At 31.2% G+C, this 15,564-nt stretch overlaps 1 long non-coding RNA gene across 1 annotated transcript; it reads right to left on the reverse strand.

Moving 5' to 3' along the window:
- Nucleotides 1-12,785: 12,785 nt before the first annotated feature.
- Nucleotides 12,786-15,031, reverse strand: LOC142331249 (uncharacterized). The gene is made up of 2 exons (XR_012757932.1): nucleotides 14,107-15,031; nucleotides 12,786-13,150 (listed from the first exon to the last, which is right to left on the reverse strand). It is a non-coding gene; the product is annotated as an uncharacterized LOC142331249 (long non-coding RNA).
- Nucleotides 15,032-15,564: the final 533 nt, after the last annotated feature.

The following is a 15,564-nucleotide window of genomic DNA, read 5'->3' on the forward strand; positions in this document are numbered from 1 at the left end:
TATCCGATGTCACTATAAACGATACTTACTTTAATATATATATATATATATATATTTAACTGTAATTTGAATTACTTAAGGACAGATGATTGATCCACTAAATCGCACTTTTACTTTTATTAGTAATGATACTAATTAGTAATGTTATATATAGAGTATTTCAAAATTATTGCCGGATTTAAATTGTATGCCAATTTTTTCCGTTGTGTTGGCAACGTTATTTGAAGCATATGTTGTAATCACATTGCAGTTAGTAGCAGTTATCGAGAAATACACGATGTAGGAGCGCATAAGTGTCGTATAAACATATGACAAATACGGAGAATGTTGTACTGAAACTGTCAGTGGTGTACGTTATTGCGAGATAACATTTTTGTGGATTCAGTTAGAAACCGTGGATTTTGACTTTAGTTTTGATGAGATGGTCTTTCGCAGAATGACACCACGTGTCATGCGAAGCGCGAAACCATTGGTTGTTACATTAGAAATTTCATTGGCGGCTGATTTCGTGCAACAATGATTACAATTGGCTACCATTGACATCTCAAACCGTGTGATTTTTATCTCTAGGGATTTAAACACTTCAGAGTGTAAACTCTGAACTGTTCAGAGTTCAGTTCAGAGTTTACAGTAATAGTATACCAACCATTCGTGAACTTAAAGACGAAATCCGACATGTAATCGTAACAATTGAGCGTTAACTCTGCAAAATTATGATTGAAAATTTTTTATCAGAAAATTTCGCGAGTGTCATATGAGAAGTGAGAGCATTTATTACCGGTTATTATTTTCTTTATTTAATCGGAATGTTTATTCTTTCAAAGTATGCTACAAATTTGTCTGTTCCTTTTGTAAATTTAAATCCTGCGGTACTTTTAGGTCTATATATTTAAGTGTTATTTTAAATTGATGAATTCACAATATGGAACACATTATTGTATAACATATTTCCTTTTTGAATATTCGTCTTTCTAAATATTCCAACCTCAAGAGTTCTGTAGAATAAATTTATACAAAAAGAAAATCTAGATAATTAAATATTGTTCTTAGTGTTTTTTGTAAAGTAATATAACGCATTGAATATTATGATACGCCGAAAAGATTATTTCCTGGTTTTCTTAGCTTTAATACTAGTATTTTATTATTTTTTTTAATTTTCTTATTTTTATTACACAGCAAGTAAAGTTTAGTAATAACTTACCTATTATTCTTTTTAACATAGAGTTCAATTTTTATAATGACATACAGTGATCATGTATTGGGAAACATTACCTTTTAATTAAAATACATAAAATTATACATAAACAAATATAAATTTATATTGAGATTAATAAATCGTACGACATAAGATGTTGCAGTGGATATGTTAACAGAATATACAATATATATGTTTATTTTTTGTAATGTAACTACTATGCAATAAAATGAAAAGAAATTTTATTGAAAGAAATTGATAAAATCACTGAAGAACAATAAAATTATAAGGAAATGTTATCGATCGTGATGTTGTAGGATGAAAATACTTACGTCAATCTGCAAAATTGAAATCAAAAGACATTGGATTAAACCTAAATATTTATTCAAATTAACATAAACATTACAAGGAATTATTACATGAACAACTGGTTGCTAAAATAAATCCTGATTTATGTATTTTTATATATTTTCAGATAATTTAAATGTAATTTGAAATGAATACATTATATATATAGAAGGGAGATCGACCCACTACATCGCACTTTTTATTGTTACTGATACCATTGAGTAAGATACTCAAATGTAATAAAATTAATTTAAAAATCAGAAGTCAATTAATATCAGATAGTATGATTTTAATGAACACATTTACGTAAATGGGATAATAAATTTATCTGAATAGACAGTCTAGGGAAAAACATCATAGTTTCAATTATAAATTTCTCACCTTTACGTTAACGATATTAATATTATACATAATTTACGGATTACACAACAAGAATGCAGAAAAAAAAACATCTTTGGTAATATAAACTTGCGGTACAAGTTTAGAAATTTGAAATTAACAGATCTATTTCATCTGGTCACATCAACACCTCGATTTATTTAAAAAATGTAATTCTACTCAATCAATATCTTTTTGGAAAATGAAGGTAAGTAACTATTTATTAATAAATGCGGTTGAGAAATAAGATTTTAAAGAAATATTACTGACCGTGATGAAGTAGTATGAGACAATAAATTTTAGACAATCCGCGATCGAGAACAAAAGATTTAGCTCTTCAATCTAGCACGGGTAATATGGATTCGTTTCAGTTGTTAATTGGTTCTTTTGATAATACTGTAATCTATATACTTGCTGCTTATTTTATATTTATAAAGGCTATAAATATGATAACCCTGTTTATACAACTCATCATAAATTCCTTCTTCTAACTGGTTTTTACATAATTTTTTCAGATAATTTAAATGTAATTTGAAAAAGATTCATTATATATAGACGGGCGATCGACCCAGTACATCGCACCTTTACTTTTATTACTACTGATACCAATGAGTAAAATACTTAAATGTAATAAAATTTATTACATTTGGTGCTTACATAAAAAACAAAATTAATGAGTTATATATTTGAAATCTCCAAATTCCTTTTGACCCAATATAATAGTCAAATAAAAGTATTATTTATTTTATTTTAAATATTTTAATATAAAATAAAACGGAACGGAATATGCCAAAAAAAAAATCATAAAATTTGGTAGAAATCTAGTTCTGCATCAAGAAACCATTTCAATCTGATATTAAACTAATATATTAAAAAAGAGCGAAAATATAATTTTAAAAAGAAGTGACTGAAAGCATATCTAGTACATAATAACATATATTATAGGGGGCTGTACAAAATGTATGATGAATGCATTTCTTATATAACAGCAAGTAAAGTTTTGTAATAACATACCTGTTATTCTTTTAACATGGACTACAGGTATTATAACAGCCATGGGAAATAGAATATAGTAAGTGCAGAGTTGCGGTTAAGTAACTGACCGAACCAGATGAGAGCAGACGGTGTAGAAAAGGATTTTCTCTTGACCTTTAACACGATTGGCTGTTGAGGAGGTCAAGGCCATTTAATATTAAAAAAAAAAACTGCATTAATTAAAATATATAAGACGACCTCGTTATTTGGTACATAATATTATTGTTTAATATAAATATTTTATTTATATATAATACAATCTAAAACAAATTTCCGGTTTGTTTTCACTTTCTTTACGAAATATTTCGAAAAAGAAAAGCTTTTTATTTGTTTTCTTACATTGTCATAATCAATTTATAATTATTTATTTATAAATTAATTTAAGCAACTATCAATTTATAAATCTACAATAATTTAACTTGTGGCATTTCTTATAAACATAACAAATATTTTACACAGAAGAAATTAAGATATTCAAAAATGAATTCATAACAAATGGCAACTGAAATCTCTCAATAAAACATTTTTTATGAATAATCTTCTAAAAAAATTGTAATGCGTTTTTAAATTAAATAAAAAAAAAAACTTCCTTTCGGCACGCCGGAAGGCGGAGGTAGATTTCACCTGTGTTAAATAAGGAATAAAAACGTTTTCCACCTTAAAGTTAAGAAAAACTTCAAATTTACTCAATAAGACAACGGTTGCATGTGAAAAATGTTTCATATGATTAGCATACGACAAGCCCTATCTTCTTACATTTCCAACAATATTCATGGTTATCCCTTGTCAAAAGGGTTGATCATATCAAAAATTGTTTCAAACAAAAGTTTTATAGGACTATCGACCACTATAAACCATTTCGATACTGTGCCTATTAAGGGAGGTATTATTTTTTATCTTTGAAACCCCATTTTTTCCACCCTCTGAGCCAATGGTTGGTGATATCAAAAAACTTTACTTAAATAAGTATTAGGCCCTTATCCAAAAGATAGTAAGAACTTTAAATGAAGTCAATGTTTTACTTAATAAGAAAGTTATAGCTATATTTTGTTTTTCTGTTTTGTTTTTTTTTTTGCTTTTGGCCTTCCCTTGCCGTAAAGATTGGCCATATCAAAAAATGTTACAAAAAAGATTTTAGGTAATGTTTAGAGGACCAACGACCATGCTAAACTGATTCAATACTGTACCTATTAAGGAAGGCATGATTCGTTTTTGTCTTCGAAACCCCATTATTTCAATACCCTGAGCCAATGGTTGGTGATATAGAAAAATTTACTTAGGTGAATTTTAGGCCCTTATCCAAAGAATAGTAAGAACTTTAAACGAATTCGATATTTTACTTAATAAGAATATATAGCAATTTTTTTTTCGAAAAAGTCCCCCATTTCCAACCCTATGGTCCGATTTTGACTGTTATCGAACTCGACTGAGAATTTGGGACAAGTTATTTTTAAGGAACAATTTGAAAGTGATTGGCCCAAAATTACGGCAGTTATCGTTTCCACAAAAAATTGAAATATATATATAAACTTTTGAGCTGACGGTGGTTTTGGGCTCTGCAGGATGTGATACGTCAAATTATCCGGAAGTCAAATCATGGTAGCCATTACAATCGGCAGTTTTCTTATGAAATCTACCTAAAATTAATTAGATGAATGTTAAAAAAAAAATATTAAAATTTTCATTTACTTTTTTTGGTCAACAATAGAAAATGAAAACATTATTATTATAGTATATAAACAAAAAATTCATTTAATCAACCAGATTGTAAAATAAATTTGTAAATTACGATAAAATAATTTTACGATTTCGTTTACGAGAATCAAAAATTCCCAACATTTGAATATAAGTCATCTCGTAGAAGGTCAGAATTATTGGATAAATTATCTCATAATCGAAATAATGCAGTAATTTTTAAGATATTATATTGCAGATGTTATATTTTTCTAAAAAGCAAACCAGAAAATTACTTAAATGAAAAATATATTTACTGCAAAAGAAGAACTTTTTCTCTTCCATAATATGTAGTTTTATATTTACTACTAACTCCCCGACGTAGCTTTGCCCGCGCTATATGGTTACTTGCGTTTCCCGTAGAAGTCAATCTTTTTATTTTATATATTTTGGTCAAGATTTAACCGGAAGCAAGTGCAGCCAGTCACACATACAGTAACGGTGGCAGTTGCTGTGTTGGTGTATCCACAGCGCCGTATACCTTCCCACTTCTTAAAAAAATCGGAATTCAAAACAATCCGAAATTGGTTTCTAAATATTATCTGAAAAGTTATTTGCAAACTCATATATACTGAATATATCCTTTATTATAATCGAAAATGGGAAAATTTACCATCGCTATTGAAAGTCTTTTTACCTTTCTTTATCACCATTCAAGGTCGAATTTCAAAAATCTCTAGAAATTGGTTTATTCACATGAAGATTACACTCACAAAAAATCAGGTTGACTTCATTTTTATCGAGAAATTAAAAAATTAAAAATAGCAGGCTTTCAAAAAAAATCAGAAATCCTTTTTAACCCTTGAAACTGGAATCTCAAAAAATCTAGAAATCGTGTTTTAGATACTCACATGAAGATTACACACACAAAAATCAAGCTTATATTTTCATTTTTTACCGAAAAATTAAAAAAAAATCTTTTAAAAATATTAAAAGTTTAAATAAATCAAAAAATGTTTCAATAAATTCAAAAATTTGATGTTTTTAAACTTTGATCGGCTTCCGCACACCCAATATAGCCCCCAAAATATTTTTTAGGTTTCTTGCACTACTTATACGCCTAGGAAGACATTAAAAAAAAATTTGGTTAAAAAATGTAATAGATAAAAAAATAATATTTTTTTCAATTTTTGGGTCACGGGGAATTTTGGGGCAATTTTTTTTTTTTAAATTGTAAGACAAGTTTAATATAGTGTGAAATTATTTTTGGAAAATATTAAGAAAATTAATCCTCACCCTCTGGAAATATTGATCCCAAAATTTACCAAAAAATATTCCCAATATACACTCACTAGTTTCTGTGAAAAATTTCATCAAAATTGGTTTATCCAATCAAAACTTATTAAGCTTCAAACAGGCCAACATAAGTATAACACGTACGAAAATTACCACCAAAAATGTTCTTAATACAAGAGGAAATTCGTGTTAAAGTATGTATCACGATATTTGCCAATAGATATATTGTTTATAAATAATGTAATATAGATAATGGTATGATTTTATACATATTTAAAATTGTACGGATATAAAAAAAAAAATGATAAACCTTAAAACAATAAATACATGATTTACAAATAATAATCATGATCGAGAATGCGGAGTATACTATTAACCCTTCGCCCACCTCAGTGTACCATCACGTCATAAACAACATCTGGTCTGATGTAACACAGTTACCTCAACAGAAGACAGCAGATTCACTTTCTGCGCTTACCTCGTATACTCTCACCATGTAATAACATAGCACTGTTCGTAACAATTCCATCAAAATACATCAACCTACGTAAAGAAAAGCAAAGAGGCTGAAGCGAGTTACGAAGGTGTTCTGTAGTTAATATCTTCCCTAACACAAACACACACACATGCGCGCGGAGAGAGAGAGAGCGAAAGAGAGAGAAATACGCCTCTTACAGGTCACTACAGGATACTATGTGTTAAGGAAAAAATTAAATTGCATATGTTTAACCTTGCAATCTATTACGTTAATCGGGATAATAATAAATTTATTTATCTTACAATAGCCAACAATCTATTTCTGTTATTTTTATAAAATGATGAGGCATTTTTAATACTTCCTTATAAAATATAATCATCCCCATGTACTAAAAGTAAATGCATTCTATTTACTTTATAAAATAATTACGTATAATTTTATTAGCTTCTGAAGTTAATTTAAAATAAAAAATAAAAATAGTAGTAATCGATAATTATATGAGATGTTTTCTGCTATCTATCAAAATCCTGCATTTTTGCAACTAATTTTTTTTTTCTGTATTGCTTGGAAAGTGAGTGTGCATACAGCTAATGCATTGTTTCTCATACAAAAGAGCACATTAATATGTTGTTTTGCACTATTTTTCTTATAGCCGTGATAGATTTAAAGTATATATGGAATATTAATCAGAGTTTCTTTCTCTGAAAGATGTTCATTATATACAGGTATCTCATAATGACGGGATACATTTTATTGGTAATTTGGAGGGACATGAGTAATCTTATATATTTGTATGTTACTGTTCTTGAAAGCCAATTCAAGTGAATTTTTTTTTTGTAATTATTTGTTGCAGGTGTGTCTAGTCCTTGATTATATCGTGGACCTTAAGAGAAATTGCGTAAGTTCTAGGGGTGTACTTTGCTTCTCAAGACTCGATCATCGCAGCACAAAGAAATTTCAGAAAACATGTTCAGTGAACATCATGTACCATTTCGGAAAGTGATCCTCCGTGCAGTGAGGAACATTCAAGAAATAGGAAATACCAACAAAAAAAGACTCTTGGACGGCCTCGAAAGTCTCGACTCCATGACACTAATCAATGTGTTGCAAACGCCATGCAGCAAAGTCCAAACAAGTCAACCCATCGATTGTCTCAGGAGCAGTGGCGGCTCGTAGCTATAATTAGTGGAAGTACTTCTCCAAAAATTTTTTTCTGGGCCTTTTCAAGGCCAAGGTTAAATTTTTCTATAAAATAAAAGAACTGAAAAAATTAATAAAATATAATATCTGGAAGCAGGATAATAATCTAATTCTACACTTTATCACATTCAAGGATATGGTACACGGGTTTTAAGCAAAACACAGGCTGAGTAAAAAAAAAAAACTACCTTCCACCACAACGCCAGGATCGGCACTGCGGGAGCGACAGTGTTTTCTCTTCCTCGCCTGCAGCTTCCTATGTGCGAATGCGCACAACAACCAAACACCACGACACTAGAACTGTGGAGCGCACAGTTCAATACAAATATTTTTGTATCTTTTTCATAAACTGGAGAATAGCTACTGACATTAAGCTTAAGGGTTATAAATTGTACAAGTATAAAGAAAGAATTAAAGAAAAAGGACTCATTATTTTAATGTTATTGATAATATCAAGTGGCAATAGGGGATGCTACAGTTCTACAATGTCTATACGCGAGCCGCCACTGCAGGAAGTAAATGTTCACCATAGCAGCGTCCACAGGATTATAAAATAAGACCTGCACATGTATCCGTATTAGATACAGCTAGCACAGCAGCTGCTTCCGTCAGATAGGTTTAGTAAAAAAAAATGTGTGATACGTTTTTGGATAACTGCAACGAGAACAATACCTTTCTTGAGTATCTAATCTCGTCAGATGAGGCCAATTTCTACTTATCTGGTTACGTTAATAAGCAAAACGGTAGGTTTTGGGGTCGAGAAAACCTTGGCAATGTTCACGAAAAACATAGTGTCAAAGTTACCGTTTGGTCTGCCGTGACTCATGCATGTCTCATCGGTCCGTACTTTTTCGAGGATAACATGGTTCTGCCATTACCGTTAATAGTGAAAACTATAATCACATGCTCAATATGTTTTTCATTCCTGAGTTAGAACATCGTGGTCTGTCAGAAATGTGGATGCAACAGGACAGCGCTACCTTTCACACAGCACAATATTGTATGGCAACTCTACGCCAACACTTCCCAGGGTGCCTCATTTTACGATTTGGTGACATCAATTCGCCAGCTAGATAACTAGATCTATCATCGGCAGACTACTTCCTTTGGGATTACCTGAAGGAGAGAGTCTACGCTAACAAACCACGAACAATTTATGCAGTAAAGGAAGAAATCAGAAGGGAAATTCCAGCCATTCCAGTTGACACGATCCACCGCACCATTCTGCAACTTAAAGACAGAGCCCGGGTATATTCTCGTTGTAGTGGTGGTAACCTGAAGGAGGTGATTTTCAAAATTTTATGTAGTATACAAAACTCCTGTACGTCACATATGTAATCACCACAGTTTGCACTAAAACTTATTATTGCAACTTCAGATATTTGTATTTAAAATGTGTCCCATCATTACGGGACACTCTGTATTTAGTTTTTGTGGGGATTGGAATGAAAGTATCATAGTAGGGCTAATATCATTTGCATTTTGGTGGGTTTGAGGGTGTTGATATTTATTCATCTCAATTCCCATCCAAGGAAGAAGAACACCTGCCTCGTAGCGTGTCTGGTCGCTGCATCACAACCTCTGTTCCTAGCCATGAATGGCTTAATCAGAGGGCATCTTCTAGCCCTCAAACTGATCACATTCCACAGTCCAGTCAGCAGTCCGGTCTCGTGAGATGCCACCGATGTAGATACCTAGAAATATATTCACATCGGTAAATTCGGCCCTAGTCAAGTTTTGAAGACATCAGACACCTAAATCTACTGCGTTGCCCTCAGGACGCCCTCAGGTCCTCAGGCTGCTAAACTAACAGCCTACCCGCGGAAGATCAAAGACCCTGCGCCTAATTCTATACTATTCACCACCTAAACCGTATGTACCCACATTACAAACGTTTCAAGTAATTTTCATAGCACGACAGTATATCAAATTCAGCCAATTTCATTGCCACGTTGGCATATCATAATTAAATTAGTGATTGGAGTACTATCAGCGAGAATAAATGTCCCAGAGGACCTCAGGTTTGGTCTGTTTGGAAGCTGAGTGTAACCTCTAGTCTTTCACATCGCTACAACTTTGAGGACCGCTTGAATTTACAGCTAGGTTGATCGCAACCAACATTTACTTATTTTCCTTTTCATAAATGCGCACTCCAATTCAACAAATCGCCATGCTAAAGTTAAATCATAACCGGGAGAGTGAAAATACGTTCCCAAGCTTGACCCCCATTGAAAGTTGAAACTACTCTAACCGTGGCACGGTGCCAAGCACGCCTACCTCTGATTGATATTTTACAAAGTGTTTCAGGATTTTCCTGTTAAATTTTACAGATGTATTTTATAATTTTAAAATAATGAAAATAAAATTTTATAAATTAATAGCCTTAAAATTATAAATTAATTATTAATTATAAATGAATAACCCTTTGTTTTGGAATTACAGTTATCGAAAACTTAGCACTAATTTCTGTTCCGGCGGTTAAATGAGGTTATATTAAATATTCTTACAACACAAATTAACTGTAAAAATTGATATTTGAATTTTTTTATATGAAAAATTAAAAAAATTGAGTCACACATTTACTCTAAAATTAAAAGAAAATTGTAATAAAACCCTGAAAATTGGATTCGAGAAAAACAATATATATTTTAAGTTACAAGAACTAATTCTGAGAAAACTAAGTTAGTTGAAAACAAATATTTAAATTTTTATTTAAAACAAAATATGGTATAAAACCTTTAATTTCAAACTAAATTGCAGAATATTGTAAAATAAAATTATATGTAAATAAAAAAAAAAAAACATTACAACGTTGTAGATAAATAAATTGTTTAATACTCATCGGTTATTTTTTACACACTTTCTATTCGATCTGTGAAACTTTGTGGTTTCTCACTGCATTGAAACGAGTTGTTTTTATTAGTTCAGCAAAACGCTGCAAAATTCCTATTGCATTATTTTTCTTGTAATTATGAAATACTTGATATTCAAAATGTACACCTAGTGTGCTTTCATACAAAATTGTAAAAAAAAAAAATGTACAATAGTGTAAATTTATTTTGTTGAAAATTGAAACCAAAAAAAAATTAATATCAGCAATAAATCGTACTACGATAAACAAGCAGAATATTTTATTCACTTCTGTAGGTTTAAAGAATTATTGAAATATAGAATAGAAAAAAAAACACTCAGATTTTGATGAGCTTTTAATGGTTACAACTTATGAAATAATGTTTTTTTAATTTAAGTTTTAAAATTCCCGGTTTCGAATCTGTTCAGGCAAAGCATTTTCACACGCTACAAAAATTGTCATTCATGTAATCCTCTGAAGGAACACCTAACGATGCTCCCGGAAGTTAAAAAAAAAAAAAAATTATTTAAATGTGTGAAAGTTTCTAATTATTCTTCTTCTTATTTTTTTTTAACGAAACCTTTACCCTATGTACTGCTGTTAAGACTGAGACTGGTCTTATATTTATTTACTTTTAAAAATTTGAATTATTTCTAGTAGATTTTTACCTATATTAAAATGATATTAACTTTTACTTTAAATGAAAATCAAAATTCTTGCATTTATATTTGATGTAAGTTCAAATTCTCAACAAATAGTTTTACAAGGATTTTCTTATTTTTTTAGCAATGTAAAGAAATAAATAAATTATACAGCAAAAAAATGTTTCTTTCTTCTCCAAATTTTTAAATATAACAATTTTCTCAAAGCTGTAGTTACGACCATTTCTTTTTTTTAATTTTCAGATCATAAAACGTTAAAACCACTAATTTTTCCTAACAAATTTGTATCCCAAGAATTTCAATATAGCGTCATTTTACCGCCGGAGTAGAAATCGGAATGAAATTCCTTACTACATAGCAATTATATATAAGTATTTATATGGATTTTATTCATTATTTTAACCAGACGTATATAGTATATAGGTTAGCAAGAATTATTTGGATGATGTGTTAGATAGAAAAAAAGGCAATGGGAAAAACATTTCATTCATTATTTCCTTAGTAAGCTTAATGTGTGCTGCTTTCACACGGTAAGCTTACTAGGCAATGGTTGTACTATTATAAGAATGATTTGCTAATAAACAAAAAAACCGATTTTAGAAAACAAATTTTTTAAAAAATGTTCTATCTAAAACTGGCTGAAAACAAATTTAAAGAATTATATTTATATCTAAAACAAAACAATATTTATAACACAACCTCCAAGAAAATCCAAACTGGAATGAAAGAATAAATAAACTCATCAAAGCCACAATAAAAACACAAAACATCTATAACAAAAAATGCATGTCCATAAACACAAAAATAAGACATTATAACTCAGTTATCCGACCAGAAATACTTTACGGATGCGAAACCATATTTGGACCGTACCAGACAAGGTTTACCGACAAACTGGAAAAGATTGAAAGACAGATTCTACGACGATGCATCGGGAAAAACATTAAAAAAGACGGGATTTGGAGAATTATTCCAAACGAAGAGATTTACAGAACGATCATCCCGATAACTAATAAATTTAGAAAGAAGAGAATTTCCTTCCTAGGACATATTTTCAGAATGGAAGAGACCAGACTTATCAGATGGATAATCGAACTTTTCTGGAACAAGAAAAGCAGACCGAACTGGTTATACGAAGTACAGAAAGACATGGAGGAATTAGACATAACCCGTGAAAACCTAAAAACTAAAACCGGAAACTATGAGAAATTAAAAAGTAAAGAAACAAGATTCCTATCAAAACCCAAGAAAACAATAAGCCGGGTGTACTCTGAACAAGAAAGGGCAAGAAGATCTGAAACCCTTAGAAATTACTGGCAAGAAAGAAAAGCTGAAAAACAACAAATCAGCAAGAAAAGAAAGAACTTGCCAAAAATGAACTAAAGTGATCCATTATGGTCTTAAAAGTAAAAAAAAAAAACAAAACAGATCAAAACCGATAAAAAAACGTTGTAATTTTAAACAAACAAAAGGCTTTGCAGAAATTGAAAAAATTTTTAATATTTATGTACCACAAAAACGGAATATATATGAACAAACCGGAACGAAAAACAATCCAAGTGTTTTAAAAAAAAAATTATTTTTTCGAAAATCAAAAATATTATAATATGATGGTTTGGTATACTCAAGAAATTAATTAGGTGCATATTTATTAAATTACTGAAACACTTACCAAGTTATAATTAACCTTTATTTTATATTATAAAATGTTAACTTACATCCATTACGCAATCAGGATTATTAAAAAGGAATTTTCTAAAAAAAGAATAACACATTGATGTGTAAGTTTATTACAAATCATTAATCTAAGTTAAATACACCTGAAATCTTGTGATGAATAAAATGACAAAGCATACGTAAAAATAATTCTCAAACAAATTTAATAAAATATTATTCAAGTAATTTAAAAAGTTCACATTGTTTTAATCTTATTAGTTACGATACATTAACAGAAAAATATATATGACTGTAAACATGGTTTTTTTCTTTCTTTTTTTCACGGGCAATTAAATTAGATACTTTTTTTTTTAATTCTAGTTGAAGAGACAGATAAAAAAGGTTCCAATTAGAATCACTTTGGGTTATTTGTGTTATTTATTATTTGTGTTTGGATACATGCAAACATCAAAATCGTGGATTTATTTTTACGCAAACTAACACACTCGCGATGTTTTTTCAAATTTTATACTAACTTTACGAAAAGTGTTTTAAATAAACATCGCAGTTATAATTGGCAATAACATAGAAATGCATATTATCGTGGTAAAAATAATATATTTATATGTAGTTATGTTTCTTTCTCACATAGGTCAACGGAGCAGTTAAGCAGTTTAAATCGAATAAAGTTCATTCTGTTAATTATTTTTTAATTTGTAAATGTTTTCAACGCAATGCAATTAATCTTAAAGTAACTCTTTTCTTATAACAATTCTTGTGTGTGTGTGTGTGTGTGTGTGTGCGCGCGCGCGCGCGTGCATTTAATAATTAAAAAATTTAAATCGTTACTGTATTCGATTATTGTTTCTGTATTCTGTTCGATACGTATTTTTAGATAAGACAAATAAAATAAATCTGTGATTTTTTTTCCCTAATGTGTACATTGAAATCTGTTCAATTAGTGAACAGCCCAACCCCGTAGGGGAAGACCCTAATGATGTTCCGGCCCCCCACGCGTCATTGCCCTGATAGGCTTTAACGGAGTCGTCTATCGCCCTCTAACTTTTTATGTCTCTTAGTAATAAGCCTGGCCTCGTTGGGATGCCACCGATGCAAATGCCTCGGTAAACATTTGCATCGGTGATTTGATAACTCAGCTTACTGCCTTCGCTGTTTTCAGATGATGTAGGACATCTTAAATGTCCTACATCATCTCCCTGTGAACTAACTAACCGAGCTCGCAGAAGCGCGAACCCCGTGCTTAGTTCTACTTATTATGAGCCAATTTCGTGAATGTCTCGTAATTCGAGGCAAAACCAACACAACATACCACCAAACATGTTGATCGCAACAACGAAATTTAGTCCTAGTTCCATTAGTGAAACTCAGCTTACGCTTTAATAAACCCTGACTTAATCAATTAGTGAACAATAAGCAACCCCTGGGTGTCTTAAAACATGGCCCACCAACCTACATCGTCTCTAAAAAATGATTTTTCCTTTATAATTTCTTTGAGCCAATCAACTCTGTATTTCCAATATCTTTCTGAAATAATGTTTCAAAGGCTTCTACTTTTCTATTTCACCTATCGTCCATGATTCCCTACGGCAAGCTTTGCATACATTATGTTAACTACCACAGCTTAAAGCAGCCATGAGAGCAACTCAAAAATTTAAGTAGAAACTGTAAGGTTATTTAAAGGGCATTAAAAACATAATAATTTTGATGTAAGTATTGATGAAGTGGCACATCGTCTGCAAATTAGTCACGGTTCTGCCTATGAAATCATCCACAACAAACTTGGGTTTCATAAAGTCTGCGGAAGATGGGTCTCAAAACAATTCACACAGTTGCGTAAACAAAGAAGCTCTTGGACATCTGCCAAAAACATCTGGATCGCTATCGTAACAAACGGGACATCTTCAGAGAGAATCATCACTGGTGACGAAACACAGATCCATCCTTATGAGCCGGAGAGTAAACAGCAGAGTATGAAATGGAAACATCCAAATTCGCCCTGCAAAATAAGTTTAAGACCCAACCATCCGCAGGAAAACTGATGCTTACGGTTTTTTGGGACTCACAAGGCCCAGTTCTGAAACATTATGAGGAAAGGGGCACGGCAATAAACAGTGGGCGTTACAGTGAGATGCTTACTGCCAAGCTGAAGCCTGACATTCGAAGTAAACGCCGAGGACTGCTATCGAAACGTGTTGTGTTGTTGCACGACAATGGCCGTCCAAGTACTGCTGCCCAAACTGCTGAAACGCTTCAGAAACTCAACTTTGAAGTACCGGCTCATCCTCCGTATAGTCCTGATATTGCCCTTTCTGACTACCACTTGTTTGGTCCACTCAAAGAGGCATTATAAGGCCGTCGATTTATCTCGGACGAAACAGTGAAAGAAGCGGTGCATTCCTGGCTCGCAGCTCAACCGAAAACCTTCTTTTATGAGAGCATCAGAAAGCTTGTGCAACGATGGACCAAGTGCGTTGAAATGCAAGGGAAGTATGTTGAAATATGATGTACATGTAAGTTTTCTATTTGTATTGCAATAAAATTTATAACTACATTGCGAATAATAATTGACTTACCCTCGTATATAAAATATCGTTCTATTAAAAAAAAAAATAATCAAATATCGGTTCATTTGGTGAGAAGTACGATTTCAATTTAATCAAAATACTGTATAAAATCTGCCAGTTTTGAACTGTTTTGTTTTTAATAAACTTTGAAATTTTTACCTTTGTTTTTATTTTCTGTGAACTTTTTCAGGTCATTTTACTCAAAA

The sequence above is a fragment of the Lycorma delicatula genome, chromosome 10 (assembly GCF_047948215.1).
Source record: "Lycorma delicatula isolate Av1 chromosome 10, ASM4794821v1, whole genome shotgun sequence".
Lineage (NCBI taxonomy): Eukaryota > Metazoa > Arthropoda > Insecta > Hemiptera > Fulgoridae > Lycorma > Lycorma delicatula.